Source organism: Heteronotia binoei, chromosome 21, assembly GCF_032191835.1.
Source record: "Heteronotia binoei isolate CCM8104 ecotype False Entrance Well chromosome 21, APGP_CSIRO_Hbin_v1, whole genome shotgun sequence".
Taxonomy (NCBI): domain Eukaryota; kingdom Metazoa; phylum Chordata; class Lepidosauria; order Squamata; family Gekkonidae; genus Heteronotia; species Heteronotia binoei.
The window spans coordinates 146,190,590-146,208,159 of record NC_083243.1 but is presented as its reverse complement, the minus strand read 5'-3'; the positions used below and the strand labels follow the sequence as shown (position 1 = coordinate 146,208,159).

General features: G+C 40.0%; 1 pseudogene; it reads right to left on the bottom strand.

Moving 5' to 3' along the window:
- Positions 1-13,725: 13,725 nt before the first annotated feature.
- Positions 13,726-17,066, bottom strand: LOC132589530 (proteasome assembly chaperone 4-like; annotated as a pseudogene).
- Positions 17,067-17,570: the final 504 nt, after the last annotated feature.

The following is a 17,570-nucleotide window of genomic DNA, read 5'->3' as shown; positions in this document are numbered from 1 at the left end:
CATCCAAATTCTGGTCAGGGCCAACCCTCTTAGCTTCTGAGGTCTGATGAGATTAGGCTATCGAGGTCAGGGCTCTAATAAGTATAGGATGGACAAATTTGCCAAGCACAGCACTGGAGTGTATCTCAGACTGCTTGGCTACAAGGCATGACCAAAACTGTTTGTATGGCCATAAGGACTAGAAGCATCATTTTAAATGAAAAGAAAAATGAAATTTTGAGCAGATTTAATTCTACACTGCATCTCTAATTCTTTTTAAAGCTCCCTAAGCTTGTGGTGGTCACCGTGGAAATAGAGAATGAATAAGATCTGATTTAAGTATGACAGTAGGGAACTTAAAAAGCCATACTCATGTGGCATGCTCAATATCTTTTTTAAACTGAGTCACCTTACAAACAGTGTCAATGTGCCAGGAATCTTTAGTATGGGAGTACACAGGGTATTCCAAAAAACATTTCACAGGCAAGGGCTCAATTAAAATGTGAGGAACATGGAATACATCAGCTTTTTTCCTTGCATGCATGATATAACTTTTAAATTGAATCTAGGACTGCCACTACTCCATTTTACAATATGTCACTTAGAAATTGAGTCTTATACATTCTCTGTCAAGTGGTGAGGGCCACTAGCTTAAAGATCTTAAACAGAATTAGAGATTCATTATGAAATTAAATGTATTACAAAATACTGGAAGCAAAAAATCTAAGATTTTGCTACGGAGATCTCTAGCTCAGTTTCTCAATATTTTGGTTAGTAGTCTGACAAATTTCATAAAATTTAAGAGCAGGGGCATTCAGTTCTGCCTTTATTTTAAAATCCATTAGTTTTTGAAACCACAGGCTAGCAAGAGGCAGTAACAGGGGCTCTTTTACACAAATTGTATATCAGGATATTTCCTTAGAAAACTCTCAGAATTTTGTTGAATGATCTGTTGTTGGAATCTGGGAAGAGAATGTATAAAAATGGCCCATCCATGACCATCAGCCAATCTTTACAGGGTTGGGCTGAGGATTCAGGGCACCCTACAAAAGAATTCCTGGGGTGTCTGAGCCACCCCCCTTTATGGAGAGGCACAAAGATGCTGCCCCATCCTCCTTGACTCAGCAGTGGGGTGAGTTCTGGTGGACTGGCTCACTAGTACTTGCACTCCTTGCCTCCCTCTGCTCCACGGGGAGGTGGAAATTCACCATCTCTCCTCCCTGCCACTGACTAGACCAACTAGGGCTAGACCAACTGTGCTACTGCCCACCCTCTGCACCACTGGGATGTGGAAAGAGGCCACCTGTCTCCCTCTTTCCTCTCAAAATGAGCTGACCTTCCTGCCCTGTCCCCTGCTGTCCTCCATCCCCTGGGGCCAGAGGTGACCCTTGGAGCTGCAGCTGGGAGGTGGCTGGGAGGGTTCTCTGGGTTGTTTAGTACCCTGGCTAGTATCATAGGCAGTTGGCTAGGGCAACCCACAGGATGTGCTCCCCTGATCTTTATCAGGGATAGAGTAAATTGTGGATAAATCAGACCTGTAGCCTGGGCCATTAATAGAACATACAAACATGCAAGGCTTTTTTTTTTAAGCAGGAAAGCACAGAAACACAGTTCTGGATGGCTTGTATGAAACAAAGGTGATGTCAGGGGGTGTGGCCTAATATGTAAATAAGTTTCTGCTGGCCTTTTTCTTTTAAAAAAAGCCCTGAATACATGTATACACAAACAAACCTACATCACATTTTCATTTAGATGAATGGTACCTGGTTAGATGTCCAGCATATTTTATTTACTTTTCCCAATGTGCAGATGGACAATATTTTTAATGCATAGAGCACACAAGTGAATGAAAGCTCATCTTTACATTCCTTTGATTTAATTGTGGTACAATTAAGCATATACTGAATGTCTACCATTTTATTTTATTTTTTTTTTACCAATTTTCAATTTTTTTATTGCTTGGGTATAAAAAGACAGAATAATGCGGGGTTACAGAAGCAAAAATAAAGGGGGGATGTACAAGATAGAGAAACAAAAAGAGAACAGAGAAAAGCAGCAAATATATCTGTTACATTTCTACCAAAGCATAATACCAAATTCCTTCTACCTGCAAGTCTTTACATTTTTCTCAGTATAACCATTAAATTTTACAGTCTTATTATTTCATTATATACTTTTAACTATTCTATTGCTTATGATATAAATTTAAACTATTCATCTTCAGTACATAAAAGAGAGAAAAGCAGAAAAGTCAATCACAAAACAGAACTAACTTGTTAAATTTAGCAATATTAAAAATAAAAGCTAACTAGTTAATTTAACAGTATTAGCAATTAAGATAAGCATAAAACAGGGGTGGCCAACGGTAGCTCTCCAGATTTTTTTTGCCTACAACTCCCATCAGTCCCACCCAGCTGAGTCGAGAAAAATGGATAAAGACCCGTTATGAAAGGTGCCAAAGGAGTTGTAGGCAAAAAACATCTGGAAAGCTACCATTGGCCATCCCTGGCATAAAAGATAAATATAGTTTCTTTATCCTTAATACTAACTTGCTTGTTTCAAGCAGAGGAGAGAGGAGAGAGAAAAAAAGAACAAAAAACACAATACTTTGACTATTTCATTGTAAAAAGTTTCTCCAGTCCAAAATATAAGGAGCAGATCTTTAAGATTACAAAATATTTGTGATGTCTGCCTTGTTACAAATTGAACCAAATTAATTGTTTATCTACTTTGAATATTTAAAATTCTTTAAAAGCTTTTGGAGACTATAATTCTTATTTTCATATTACTCTAAGAAGCACAAGTTGATATGCAGTAACTGCCTCGTCTCTCACACTTGTTTATTTTTACCTAGAGAAAAAAAATCAAACCATCTCCATAACCCACTCTCTATTACATTGCTCTATTTAGTTTCTACAAATGAAAATAACAAATGGAAGAGAAACATCCAGATTCCAAAAGCCTTGCTTGCCATTTCAAAATCGCATGCCAGTTCCCTTTTATTGATTCCACGTTAACCGATTACATGCAGAAAAAACAGTTTATGATCCCTTCTTCTTAAAGGCTTTCTAAGTCTTGATTTTCTTGCTGAAATCTGCCTCTTCTTCCCTTGACACATTCATCTATTTTGCTGAGAGTGATAAGGCCCCCACAACGTCACTTCCTCCTTTGAAAACTTTAATTGATCTTGATTTCTGCCTCCTCTTTGTAACTGCGCATGTTGTCTCCATTTTGATTTCCTTCGGCACCTTTCCTAATGGGTCTTTATCCATTTTTCTCGACTCAGCAGACATCACAGGGCTCTCTTTACCACTCTGCTCATATAAATTTTCAGTTTCACTGTATTTCAGAATAAAGGTTTCCATCTGTTGTTGTATCAGCTCTGTTAACAGACCAATTTCCTGCTTTAAGGAGATTATGGTAATTATAACATCTTTTTTTATCAAACACTTCAATTTGCAATGCCATTTCTCCACAGAATAACTCAGTATGGTAATCAAAGTTAAAAAGTAGCTCAAAGCCCCAGTTAGTTCTTCCTTCTAAATCTCCCCCAGCCATGAGCTTCTCTCCTGCATTTCAATTGTAGTCGTTTCAGTCCCGATCAAGCATCACATACATTTCTCTTAAAGGTATATCCCGTTTTTATTCAGACTGTATTGTAACCAATTGTTGATCTCATTGTAGCTTCTTTAATTGTAATCCAAATCAGTTCAAATATCTGTGCTCAGTCCAATTTAAGTTATTAAAAATTCTCAAGTTTGTTCTTTGTCTTTTTGAATCCTCCCTTGTGGAGAAGGGGGGGGGGGATTATCTTCCTCTTCCCCTTCCTTTTTGAACAGTCCCAATTGTTGTTATGTTAAAAGATCCATTAACCAGTAGTAGTAGAAAGCAGACTTACTTGCATGGTAGAGTTTCAGTGATTTAGAAGAATGATGCATCAAAAGCTTATTAAGAGAAGAAAGCAGTCAGGCATTCACCTCTTGCTGCCATAATGGTGACTGTGACAGCGGAGCACCAAAGCAGACAGGAAGAACAGGGAACAACTACTGTTGTTACCCTGGCGCCTGTCAAGTTCCTTGCTGTCAGGAGACCCCTCCAGGGTCCCCCACGAGATGCTGCAGCTGTGGTACCCCTCCTACCACCCAATTCAGGAGGGGGGTCATTGGAGCCGAGCTCCGCAGACCACCACTGAGCTAGAAGCACTGAAACCCAGAAAAAACCGAATGTCTACCATTTTAAAACCTTCCACCTTCTTCCACTAAAATTCTTCCACTTACTCCAGGCTCAGTAGCTGGCCCTTTTCCTGTTATGCCCAGACCTAGCTATGGTAATCTATGCTACAGTCACTACCAGGCTAGACTTGGCTTTATGCTAACCTGCCCTTGAGATTGATCCAGAAGCTCCAGGTGATCCAGAATGCGGCAGTGCAAGTCTTGATGGGAACATCACAGATGGCACACAACATTATGTACTGCACCAGCTGCACTGGCTTCCAGTTGCTATCAGAATTGGGGGGGGGGACTCTTAGTATTTTGGTGAAATATTAGCTCTTAAGAGACCACAGGTTAGCAAGAGGCAGTAACAGGGGCTCTTTTACACAAATTGTATACCAGGATATTTCCTTTGAAAACTCTCAGAATTAATCAAACTGTTGCTTAACCAAGGGAGGTTGTTTTAGTAACAGAAAATAATAAAATAATTTACACATACAGAACATTTCTGACTCTGGGGTGATGTTGCTTTCACGACATTTTCACAGCAGACTTTTTACGGGGTGGTTTGCCAATGCCTTCCCCAGTCATCTACACTTCCCCCCCAGCAAGCTGGGTACTCATTTTACCAACCTTGGAAGGATGGAAGGCTGAGTCAACCTGAGCCAGCTACCTGAAACCAGCTCCCGCTGGGATCGGACTCAGGTTGTGAGCAGAGAGTTCAGACTGCAGTACTGCAGCTTTACCACTCTGCACCTGAACACACTAGGGAAATAGCAGGGATCTGGGGGAAATATAGTTGCCATTCTGAGGTGGAGTCCGTGGAGCGGAGGACATAAATATGGAAAGTGGTCCAAACAGAGTTTGGGGGTGAAAGTCTTGAGCAAGACAAGATACACCACAACGAGTGCTAGTCTTTATTGTTGTTCAGTTGCACAGTCGAGTCGGACTTTGTGTGACCCCATGGACCAAGCCAGGCCCTCCTGTCTTCCACCTTATTTATTTATTTATTTATTTATTTATTTATTTATTTATTTATTTATTTATTTATTTATTTATTTATTTATTACTTTACATTTATATCCCGCCCTCTCCGCAAGCGGACTCAGGGCGGCTTACAACATCATAAAAACAATCAATTCAGTAAAACATATAAAACCATAATTTACTTATCAATTTAAAAACTATTTGCGCTGTCTCTGAAGTCCATTCAAATTCATGTTAGTTACATCAGTAACGCTGTCCAGCCATCTCATCTTTTGCTAAAACATTACTTGGGGACATACTGATGTACCTGCCCACTAAAACAATGTACTGATGGGATTAACTGGGGGGGGGGATGACAATGTGCTGGGAAATGCTGAATGTGGCTCGCAGGAAAAGACAAAGAGGTTGCCATATTTGCATTTGTGTGTGGTCATGGGTTTCTGGGTGTAAACAGGAACTGCTACCATGTCTTGATGTAATTTTACCAAGAAGGTAAGCATGCCAAATCAAGTCAAGTTCAAGGTTTTGATGTTGACCTTTAAGGTCTTAAGCAGCCATGGATCACTGTATCTCCTCCAGCATGTCCCCAGGATAGCATTACACTTACTGGATAGTAATCTTCTGGTGGTCCCTGACCCTAAAGACATCTCTCCTTTGGGGATAGGGTTGCCAAGTCTAATTTAGAAAATATCTGGGGACTTTGGGGGTGGAGCCAGGAGACTTGGGGTGGAGCCAGACTTTCCCATTTTCAAAATAAATGCATAAAAATACAGTAGTGCAGTTCACCTGAATAATCATTTCCTCATCCCCCCCAATAGCTGCAATTTTAGTAAATAAAAGTGTAAACACACAAAAAGCAGCCAAAATGCATAGCATTTGCAAGCTCATATTTTTGTCATCTCCCTGGGGCTTTACTTACAGGAACTGCTGTTCTTCAGGCTAACACAGGCAAATAAAAAGAGAGAGAGATGGAGTTTTCCTCCATCCCATAAACAGGCACCTATACAAAGACTCTGAAAACAATGCAAAACAAGCACAGAGACAGACACACTATTACTGCCTCCCCTACAAAGACTTCTGAAAAGTACACACACTCTCTCTCTCACTGGGTCTGGTTCCTCCACAATGACATCTGAAAATTACAGGGGCTACACTGCTCTCTCTCTCTCTCACACACACACATACACACACACACACTTACTTGCTCTGAAATGAAAGCAAAACAAATGAATTGTGTTCCCAGAGGCTGCTGCTGACCCTTCCCCATGAAGTACTTCCTTCTTCCTGCTCAACTTTAAAGGTGTGCACACACACACACATTTTAAAACTGGACTTGTTTCTAAACCTGCGGGAGATCTAGAAGTACTGGTGGCTGTGGGGGCAGGGTTTTCCCCGGCCAGTTAGCTGGCTGGGGGCAGGGGGGAAGCCTGTAAAACCAGGGGATCTCCCGCTGGGACCTGGGGATTGGGAAGCCTATTTGGGGAGGACATCTGGCTGTCCTCCCAAAGACATTCAGCTGGTTGAATTCTCTGCCAAATGGCATCAGAGTCCTGTGGGACCTTAGAGGATGGCAGAGATGTTCCACCAAACTTTCAATTGAAGGCAGTGATGTTTTCCAAGCTGGCTAGCACAAACACCCTTACTCTCCAAATTTACTTGCCCCGTGGCACAGAGAGTTAAAGCTGCAGTACTGCAGTCCTAAGCTCTGCTCATGACCTGAGTTTGATCCCCGGAGGAAGCTGGGTTTTCAGGTAGCCAGCTTGAGGTTGACTCAGCCTTCCATTCTTCTAAGGTTGGTAAAATGAGTACCCAGCTTGCTGGGGGGGGGGGGAAGTGTAGATGACTGGGGAAGGCAATGGCAAACCACCCCATAAAAAGTCTGCCATGAAAACATGAAAGCAATGTCACCCCAGAGTTGGAAACAACTGGTGCTTGCACAGGGGACCTTTCCTTTTCCTCCTTCCTACCTGCAAGGTGGTTGGCAGTCCGAAATGAGAAATAATTATACACTCACCATCTGTGTTTTAAGATTTGTTGTATTGTGCTATTTGTTGTATTGTTGTATTGTACTATTTATACATTGTTTTCATTACTTTGATGTTTTTATTATATGTTGTATATCACTAAGAGTTCTGCAGTAGCAGGGCTTTGGACAATTCATAAATATAATTAATTAATTGATAGAGCCAAATACTATTAAGATTCAGTTGAACAGAGAGTGGCTAGAATATTGGAAACTCAACTTCAAATCTTGAATCAGTTTTAAAGCTGATGGCCTTAGGCAAGCAATTCTCCAAGTATAATCTACTTTATAGGAGTGGTTGTGAGACAAATGTGCCAGTTCAACTTACTTGAAGGGAGGATAGCATATAATGGTAATAACAGCCAACGCTATGAACCTCTCAGTCCTGCAGCAGTTGAAACCTGACACCTTAAACACAACAGTGTCACAGTGTCAGAAAAATATTCAAGCTGAGTTTGATGAGTTCCTAAATGGGAGAACATTCCATTATTTGGGGCAACCAAAACTCTATACTGACCATTTGCTGCCATAATATGGTTTCAGTGACATAAGCACTGCCGGGGGTTAAATTCTAGCAGGAGCTCCTTTGCATATTAGGCCACACACCCCTGATGTAGCCAATCATCTAAGAGCTTACAAGACTCTTTTTTGTAAGTTCTTAGAGGATTGGCTACATCAGGGGTGTGTGGCCTAATATGCAAAGGAGCTCCTGCTAGAATTCCACCCCTGAACACTGCAATCCTAAACAAAGTTACACTGTCAACTGAAGTCAACTTTGACAGAAACTATCCATTATCTATCCATTACATTTGTGTCTTGATCCTCCTTGAAATTGCTCAGGGCAGCAAAACTGTTTCTCTTCTCTTCCATTTTATCCTAATAACCCAGTGAGGTTAGGCAGAGTGAATGATTTGTTCAGATCAACCTGTAGACTTCATTTCTGAGCGAAGATCTCAACCTGGACCTCTTCTATCCTTGTTCAAAATGTGAATAACTTCACCACATTTGCTTTAAATGGTATGGTGAAACTGCTACTGCAAGATCAGAAAAGGGGGAATCCATAGTATTCTTTTTCAGTTGATTGACTAGCAAATACTAATTGCTAAAGCTTAGACTTAATCTTCAACATATATTCATCTGCACACATTTTTAATAATTTCCCCTGTAGACTTCTTAACATCATTGCATAATGGGAAACAAAGACAGGGAATTATTATTTCATGCGCCCTTATGTTTCATCAAGAGGCCAGATCTCTTCAGTGCAGCTAATGTACATGAAGCCTGACACTTAATTTCTGTAGCAATTTAGTCACAAGATGGGAGTTGTGTTAGTGAAAGACTGTCGCATTCCACCATGTCCAGTCACAATGTAAACTATTTTGAGGCTGTGCTTTTAAAAATAATGAAGATTTGAGTCAAAAAAATTTTGAAGTTTCTAGGAAAGAAAATAAAGCAACTTTTATTAAACTTGTTATGAGACCTTTCATGACCAATATTCTCACTATTCCCATTTCTCTGTGCCTTCAGAGAGCACTCTCACTGTAACCTAAACTCAGCTTTTCCCTCAGTTCTCTAAGCCTCTGTAAAATTGAAGGACATTTCTCTCCAACACTTGTCTTTAATAACTTAGTATGATTTAAACTTTCAATCTGCATTCCTGATTTTAGACGTAATTGAAAGGAATGCATTAACAGTGTGTGTGTGGGGGGGGGGGGGGAATCCCACTTTTGCTCCATAAACTTTACCTTCATTGCCTCAGATTCTCAGTAGTTCTCAATATGTAAGTTTAATGGCGTGACCCTAACAAGAAACGATCAGCAAATGAAATGAGCCAGTATGTAGCTGCTCCACACGGCTACAAGTGTCAGTGGCGGCCTGCCTGCCATTAATTTTATTGTAACTCATTTCTTCAGGTTGAGTACAGCACGATTTAATGTTCCCATTCCCTCATTCCTGTTCTGCATGACAAATTGTTTTAATAAACATAAACCGGGTAATAATAAAGTAATAATAAGCCTAGCACTCACCTTATATCACTGCAGTTAAATTCTCCCATAAGCCAACACGGGTTACAATGACAATTACAGTCAAGCCAATCCGCAGCCAGGCAAACACAATGGACAGATTTAATATAGTTTGTAAATATGATTAGTGTGCTGTCATGTTATTGCAGCTTGGTATTTACATTACTCTCCAGGGCTATTCACTACACCAAATCAACATTAAATAGTGCTCCTTTCTGTTGCTTCTTAAATCAAATATACCTTTCTTTATGTTCCACTCAGAAGTTAATGAAGAAAATGGCACTGATTGTTAATATTCAGGGGATCAATCAAAGTTTTATAGTTGTTGTTTATATAAAAAAGAGGCATCTGTCTTTTTATTTGGACCTATATTAGAAGATCTCTTTTGAAATATACAATCTGTTCTCCCCAACCAGAATCCCCCACTCTACACCCTTCTCTATCAACACTCATCTGCCTACTACTCTCTTATGAAAAATGTTCAAATAATGAATGGCTGTTGTTTACAGAAGTAATTTCATGCTACATTTCCATTATTGCCTGGATTTGTTTAGCTTCTCAAACTCCCCTCATTTCCCTGCAATGAACTTTTAAGGAAATACAACTGGCTCAGGCTGTTTATATGGCTATGTTGATAATAGGAACCTCTCTCATTTCTGACATATTGTAACACTTCTTTACCATGTGCAAATGTACAGCACCGTGGAATAGTTTTTAAATTTTAATTGTATTAATGTTTTATAGGTTTTATTGACTTATTGTTTTAAATCATGTAAACGACTGTTGTAAGCCGCCCTGAGTCTGCTTGCAGAGAGGGCGGGATAAAAGTCTAATGTAAATAAATAAATAAATAAATAAATAAAACTTCTGAAGATTAATTAATCATTGGAAAAGAGCTCTCTCTTTCTGTGCATGTAGAACTCCCAGCAGTTTATTCCCCAACACTGAAGAAAGATCCTCTTGTGGATCAAAAACTGGCTAATTAATAGGAAGCAGAGAGTGAATATGTATGGGCAGTCTTCACAGTGGAGGACGGTAAGCAGTGGGGTGCCGCAGGGCTCAATACTGGGTCCCATGCTCTTTAACTTGTTCATTAATGATCTGGAGTTGGGAGTAAGCAGTGAAGTGGCCAAGTTTGAAGATGACACTAAATTGTTCAGGGTGGTGAGAACCAGAGAGGATTGTGAGACACTCCAAAGAGATCTGTTGAGGCTGGGTGAGTGGGCATCAATGTGGCAGATGAGATTCATTGTGGCCAAGTGCAAAGTAATGCACATTGAGGCCAAGAATCCTGGCTATAAATACAAGTTGATGGGTTGTGAACTAGCAGAGACTGACCAAGAGAGAGATCTTGGGGTCGTGGTAGATAACTCACTGAAAATGTCAAGACAGTGTGCGATTGCAATAAAAAAGGCCAACGCCATGCTGGGAATTATTAGGAAGGGAATAGAAAACAAATCAGCCAGTATCATAATGCCCCTGTATAAATCGATGGTGCAGTCTCATTTGGAATACTGTGTACAATTCTGGTCACCACACCTCAAAAAGGATATTATAGCATTGGAAAAAGTGCAGAAAAGGGCAACTAGAATGATTAAAGGTTTGGAACACTTTCCCTATGAAGAAAGGTTAAAACACTTGGGGATCTTTAGCTTGGAGAAATGTTGACTGCAGGGTGACATGACAGAGGCTTACAAGATTATGCATGGGATGGAGAAAGTAGAGAAAGAAGTACTTTTCTCCCTTTCTCACAATACAAGAACTCATGAGCATTCAATGAAATTGCTGAGCAGTCAGGTTAAAATGGATAAAAGGAAGTACTCCACCCAAAGGGTGATTAACTTGTGGAATGTACTGCCACAGGAGGTGGTGGTGGCTACAAGCATAGCCAGCTTTAAGAGGGAATTGGATAAAAATATGGAGCAGAGGTCCATCAGTGGCTATTAGCCACAGTATATATATGTATATGTGTGTATATGTATGTGTATGTGTGTACACACACACACATATATTGGCCACTGTGTGACAGAGTGTTGGACTGGATGGGCCATTGGCCTGATCCAACATGGCTTCTCTTATGTTCTTATGTTCTAATGCCAAGACTCAAGCTTGGCCAAAATTTTATTTCTTTACACAACCCAATTGAGTACTTGTAAAGTTAATACAGCTCTCTCATTACAACATCATTCTATGTCTATCCTGTTTGCAAAAGTGGTAGATGGTGAGTATCTGCTGCCCCAATGTCCTGAGATTTCTAATGAAAGAGAAGCAGAAGAGAAATTTCTGCATTTCTGGAAAATTTCCCCAGCCCTAATAATTTAAAATCTCCATCTTTTAAATAAAGAATGTCATGCAGCAGCCTTTGAAGTTTGGAGTCAAAGCATTTTGCTGGACATAACCTAACCATGATAGTGAACAGGCTTTTTAAAAAGAATCCTAGAAGACATCTTCAAAGTAGGGCATATGCTGCAGATGAAAATTGAACTGCAGTTCCTCAGATGGACAGTGACCTATTTACTGTTTAAAGCCATTGATGTTGTTTGGCTATTTGTAAAGGAATGAATGCAAATTCATGGTAGCATGTAGGCTATTTTCACCAGCCACCACCCCCTTCAAATAAACAAAGAAAAACCTTGGCACTATTAAGCTGATAGTAAAAGTTCTTACTAGTTAAGTACTTTTTTCCAGGGGTGGAATTCTAGCAGGAGCTCCTTTGCATATTAGGTCGCACACCCCTGATGTAACCAATCCTCCAAGAGCTTATAAAAAAGTGCCTTGTGAGCTCTTGGAGGATTGACTACACCAGGGAGTGTGGCCTGCTAGAATTCCACCCCTGCTTCTTTCAAAATGTAATGAGCTCCTTTTTGAGAATGCTCTATATGGTGGTGTAGAAATATGTATGTTATTCATATTTATCCTTCCATTTTCTACTAAAAGGATCTCCTCTCCTTAAATTTAGATTAGAAGGTAGTCTAGGTCTCTGTGTTAAGATATGCCTTGATCAGGAGGGAATGAGTTTTCCAGATGCCTCAAGATCAATGTTATGGTGCTTGTGTGCAAATAAACTTAGGTGTATGCACTGGGTTTTAACTTTTGATTGTTGGAAATATGTAGATAGAGTTGCATTTTGTGGTATATATGTGCCATCAAGTTGCAAGTTGGTGGCACATGTAGTGACCCCAGCAAAGAGCTTTCAAGGTAAGCAAAAAGCAGAGGCAAAGGTGGTTTGCCATTGCCTTTCCCTGCAGAGTTTTCTTTGGTGCCCTTCCATCCAAGTACTGATCCTGCTTACCATCTGAGATCAGATGAGATCAGATGATACCATACCGTTCCACATCTCAAAGGAACATTTTATACAAATGTAGATAAAAATAAATAAAGAGAGAACAGGAAAAGTATTTTAATGTATACTTTAGACCTTTGTGTGTGTATACATACGTGCACTCATATATTGTAAAATATACTATCAGAAGTCCACTGGTGGCTCTTATTCCTTCTAAGCAGAAGAAAACCCAGAGCCCTCCAGACAGTGAAGAGCTCTACATTTGCTGCATTTCTTGCAGATATACCAGCCAACTTTACTCCAGCCTGAATCTGGCTGAGAAAAGTTGTTTCCAGTTTCCCATGGCAAGCTACCATAACTTACCATGAAACAGCCTGAAGAAGGAATAGCCACCCTGTGAGAGAAGGTGGGGCTATATATGTTGTATCATAAAAGTGACATGCTAGACTAACGTGATTCAAGCCAAAGAGCTGTGTTTATAGAAACATTTTCTTACATGAAAGGCAAAAAACCAGACCATGTTCTGAATATTTGGCTTATAATGATTATTTAAAGTATGGTTATCACCAGAAAACACTACATAGATTGCAACTTTGGAGGACTCAGTAGAACTAGAATGGAGAGGACACCAGATCTGTGTGGGTCATAAAAAGAAATGTGAGGTTATTGAATATCCCATTTTATTGCTTGTACTGACTCACTGCGTAATTTGCCTTAAGTCCAGGTGAGAAAGGCAGACTAAAAATAATGTAAATAAATAATTAATAAAGTTCTCACACTTCACTTTATTTAGTCTCAATGCCTTCCTTCAATTAAGTACAAATTCACTTATTATAGTTAAGGGATGAAATTGAAATATGGATCAACTTTGGAGAGTCACACATATGAAGGTATTGTTTCTGTTTTAATTATTTTCATACAATTTGAAACAATGTGGATATCTGATGGGCAATACTATGGTTTCAAGAGAATAAGATCTTTGAAGAGAATAAGAGAAACCAGTCTGGAGAACAACTGGAATCCTCCTAAATTTGGTTGCCAAAAGGTTATGTCGGAATAGATGCTGTATCTTGTGTGATATTAAGGTCAGGTACCCCTGTGAAATTTCTGTTGAGACTTGATATTATCAGCCAAAAGTGGACCAGCAAGGAGGCAATTCAGTTGACTGAAGACTTTCCCTTTTTTTGGACAGGAAAAGCATCCATTTTTATTTTTTATTTATTTATAAATGTAATGCAGACATGACTACAGTGGTTCCAAGCGAAAACTTTTCCGGAAAAGTGGTCATTTCCTCCTTGATTCGGTTTTCTACAAGCAATATACAGCTGCTGTTGGTATTTTTAATATTATAACTGACAAAAATTTGTTTTTTAGTCTTGCTGGCTAATCTTTGGGCTAAAGAGTTTGAGGTGCTGTCAGAGGTATTATCAAGGAGCAATGTAGATGCTAGAATGGAGTTGTGGGGGTGCACATGGCCATGACTAAGTTGCTGAGCTGGGGGACCTCCCCAAACCACAGGTAGAGTGAGCTCTGCAAGCACATGGCATGGAAGTGCAGCTGCTGTGCCAGGTGCCCACAGAAATTGTGCAGTGATCCAATCTCCTCCAACTGCCTCCATGGAGACCAGGCCCAGCTGGAAGACAACCCTCTTGTCCTCTATGGCAAGAGGACAGTAAGTGATGCCTGATAACATTGAGCGCACCTGACCGAAGACTTCCCAATCTTGACACAAGAACTTCTTCTGACTACGCTGTCTTCAACGTATTGAGGCAGGGCTGTTTTGGAGTTGAGGTCTAGCAAAATGCTCACTGGCAGATGACACTTTGGCCTTAATAGTCATTTACTATTTTTTTGACCTGTGGGATTTTCTGTGTCAATGTATTTTTAATTGCACACATTCTCAATTCCTCTTAATGAAGAAACCAGCCAGCATAAAGATATATGAACAAAATAAGTGGTGGTGGTGGGGAAAGAAACAGGGAGAGGGGTGTTACTGAACACAAGATCACAGTACTTGAAACATCCTACTGAGATCAGAAGAATTGTGAAGCATACAGTGGTGGTACAATAGCTATTCGTTAACTGCCTGTATCAGCAGGTTCAGAGATTAGAGCTTAATGCAATGGTGAAGTGTCCATATCACAGTAGCCATGGAGGAATAGCGAGATGCAATGAAACTGAATAGCTGGCCATTGAAAGTTGAAAAATATATTGATTTTTTCAGTGCTTGATCACCCAGGAGGCTTTATCAGGTATGAATACTTGGGAACCATCTGCTAACTCTGTAATGGTATTTTAGGATTTGCGAGAGACACCAGGAAAAAAAGCATAAAACTGCACGTTTGGAAAAAAAGAGTGAAGCCAGACTCTCTCGTAATAAATCCCATTGCTGCCCATCTCTTTGCCACAATCTTTGCATTTACGAGGTCCAAATTAGCCTTATTTTTAACAGCAAATTAGTATGTGTGATTTAGATTTCTTCTGTAACCTTTTAAGTGGGACATCTCTGAGAAGCTTTCCCCAACCCTTTTGGTTGTAGTTAAAAAATCAGGAATAAAAATGTTTTTCATCACAAGCTTTTGGAATGCCCATTGCTTCTATCCCACCCCCACCCTGAACAGACAGGGCTTCTGCTTGTTATTATATTTACCAGCTGTCATCATTCCTTAACATACATTTGTACAATTCACATGATGCCAGAGCAAATAACAGGCACAACATATCCCTTTTCATGTTGCTTGACGTATATAACAGTCCTGGATGTGATTGTTGCTCTCTGAACAACAGCCATTGTTATTGAAATGTGTCTCTGTTCCCCTTGTTTTAATACTGAAGATGATTATGAAGTCTCTTTGGATACTATAAATCAGCTGAAAGATGTAATAACATGTTTCAGCTGTTGAAATGGATGTTTGATTACAGCTCTGAGGCACTTTTTCCATCTCATTTCTAGTTTAGTTCTTAATCCATTCTGTGATTTAGAAGACAAAAAAATTCCACACACCAGTAGCAAATATTCATTCGTGTTTATTGAGGTTGCATGAGAATCAAGCTGTATTTTAAATGATTTGGAGGAAAAAATATTTTATCTATTACACAATTGGATAAAATAATAAGTTAAACTGTCATTTGAAATTACATTCAGCGAACAGTCAACTTCAGAGTGTGCTATGCAATAAAGGAAATTATCTTGCTGAAATGTTTAATTTTTAGAATCAGAAGGGTTTCTTGAGGACAGTCTGCTTTCCTTCCTTGCATTTCTTTTCTGCTTAGTGAGTCTCTTTTAATTAAATGGCATTTGGAAATAAAGTAATAAAAATGATGACATATAAATGGAAAGAAAGTGTTTATTTTCCTTGTTAGACATTCTTAATGGCAGTATACAAAGCCTTCTGAATATCAAATGACAAGACAACACAGAGAAGAGCGCTGAATGCATTCCTCTGAGGATCAATGTCAAGATACTTAGTTCACTTTGAGATTTCCTTTATTTTACAAATAAAGTAAAACATTAAGATTTTTATTAATAACTTGGAAGTAAGATTTAAACATGCTTGTCCTCATCATTCTGTTCCTTATAAATCCCTAACAATGAGAAAAGAAAACTCATATCAGTTTGGGATTTTCATTACAGACAACTCCAAAGGCTTTTTAAAAATTTCTATTCAGGGTTAACATGCAGTTCTTTTTCAGCCATTCCTCTGATCATATGATAACATCTATGTGTCAGTCCAGCTTTCCTCACTCGTACTATTCTTTCAATCTCTCTCACTTTCCAGCCTCCTAATGTCACCTCCGTAGTCCCCCTTTTCAAAACTCTGTTTGACAACATATATAGTGTCTCTGTGTGGCATTTGGTGCTTGGTAAGCATTAATGAGTAAGCAGACATATCGACAGATATGTGTGAGAGAACAACAGTACTTGTATATTGCCTTTATTTTTCCTCCAGGGAACATGGCATAATTCTTTCTCTGATTCAAAGAACAGAGTATATGGTCATTTCTCTGTTAGTTTGTAACAACAAAAAATTTTGGTAGTAAAAATAGAATGATTTCAATTTTAGCTGTTCACCTCCTCATTAATCTTATCTGAATCTTAAAATGTATTGATTGGATATAATATGGATTCCTTACAATGACTGCCATAGGCTAGAAAGAATCAGAATAAGACCTGTTAATATGCAAGGACCGCCCATACCCTAGTTTGAAAGGATCTAAAAGGAGGAAGAGGACTGTTCCACTACCAGAAATCCAATGGTATCTGGGGCCAGCAACAGGCAGAATTAAAACCCTCATAGGAAAACCAGAAGCTACCAAGGTGAAAGCTCTGCTCAGGAAACCAGCAAATTGATTCTGTCTGCTTCTGGACTCGACACAATCATTCCTAGGACAATGACAGCCAGGACAAGAAGACTATGCTACACTCATCTGACAGACTATGACTAAGAACAGATGGGCATTCTGGGGTGGTTGGGAGGCATCCGGAAGTGGGGTGGCGCAGAAAGAGCCATCCTGGAGCCTCCCCATGCTCACCTGCATGCCACCACCATCCCGTCCATGAGGTGGCTGGGCGCCACTGCACAAGAAGGCAACCCAGAAGCTGGATTCCTTTGTTTTCCCTGGGGGAAGGGGAGCGCTGATGCATATGAGCACACCAGCACTCTGATAGGTTTCAATTAAAAAAAACCCGGAACAGCTTGGGGTGGCTTGGCAGCTCCAGACTGCCAAGTCTCCTCCTGTGCACCCTTCCCCGTCCAGATGGCAATCCGGCAACTGACTGCCAGCTCAAATATTTGCTACCACTTTCACAGTGGTAGCTTTTTGAGCTGGGTGGAGTGGCCAGAAGGACGGGGTGAGTGCAGGATGGGGATGCCCGGCAGATGTTTGCATGCGGAGGGATTTTTTGGGCCGACTTCAGAGGCGTCTCTGAGTTGGCCCGAAGTGCCGGTCTGTAATCAGCCTATAAGAACCTTTTGTTAATGCCTGGAAGTTACTGAGACAACATTCCTGAACCAGCTTTTGTTGCTTCGAAAACTTCTGTATTATTCAGTAGCCTGATCTCC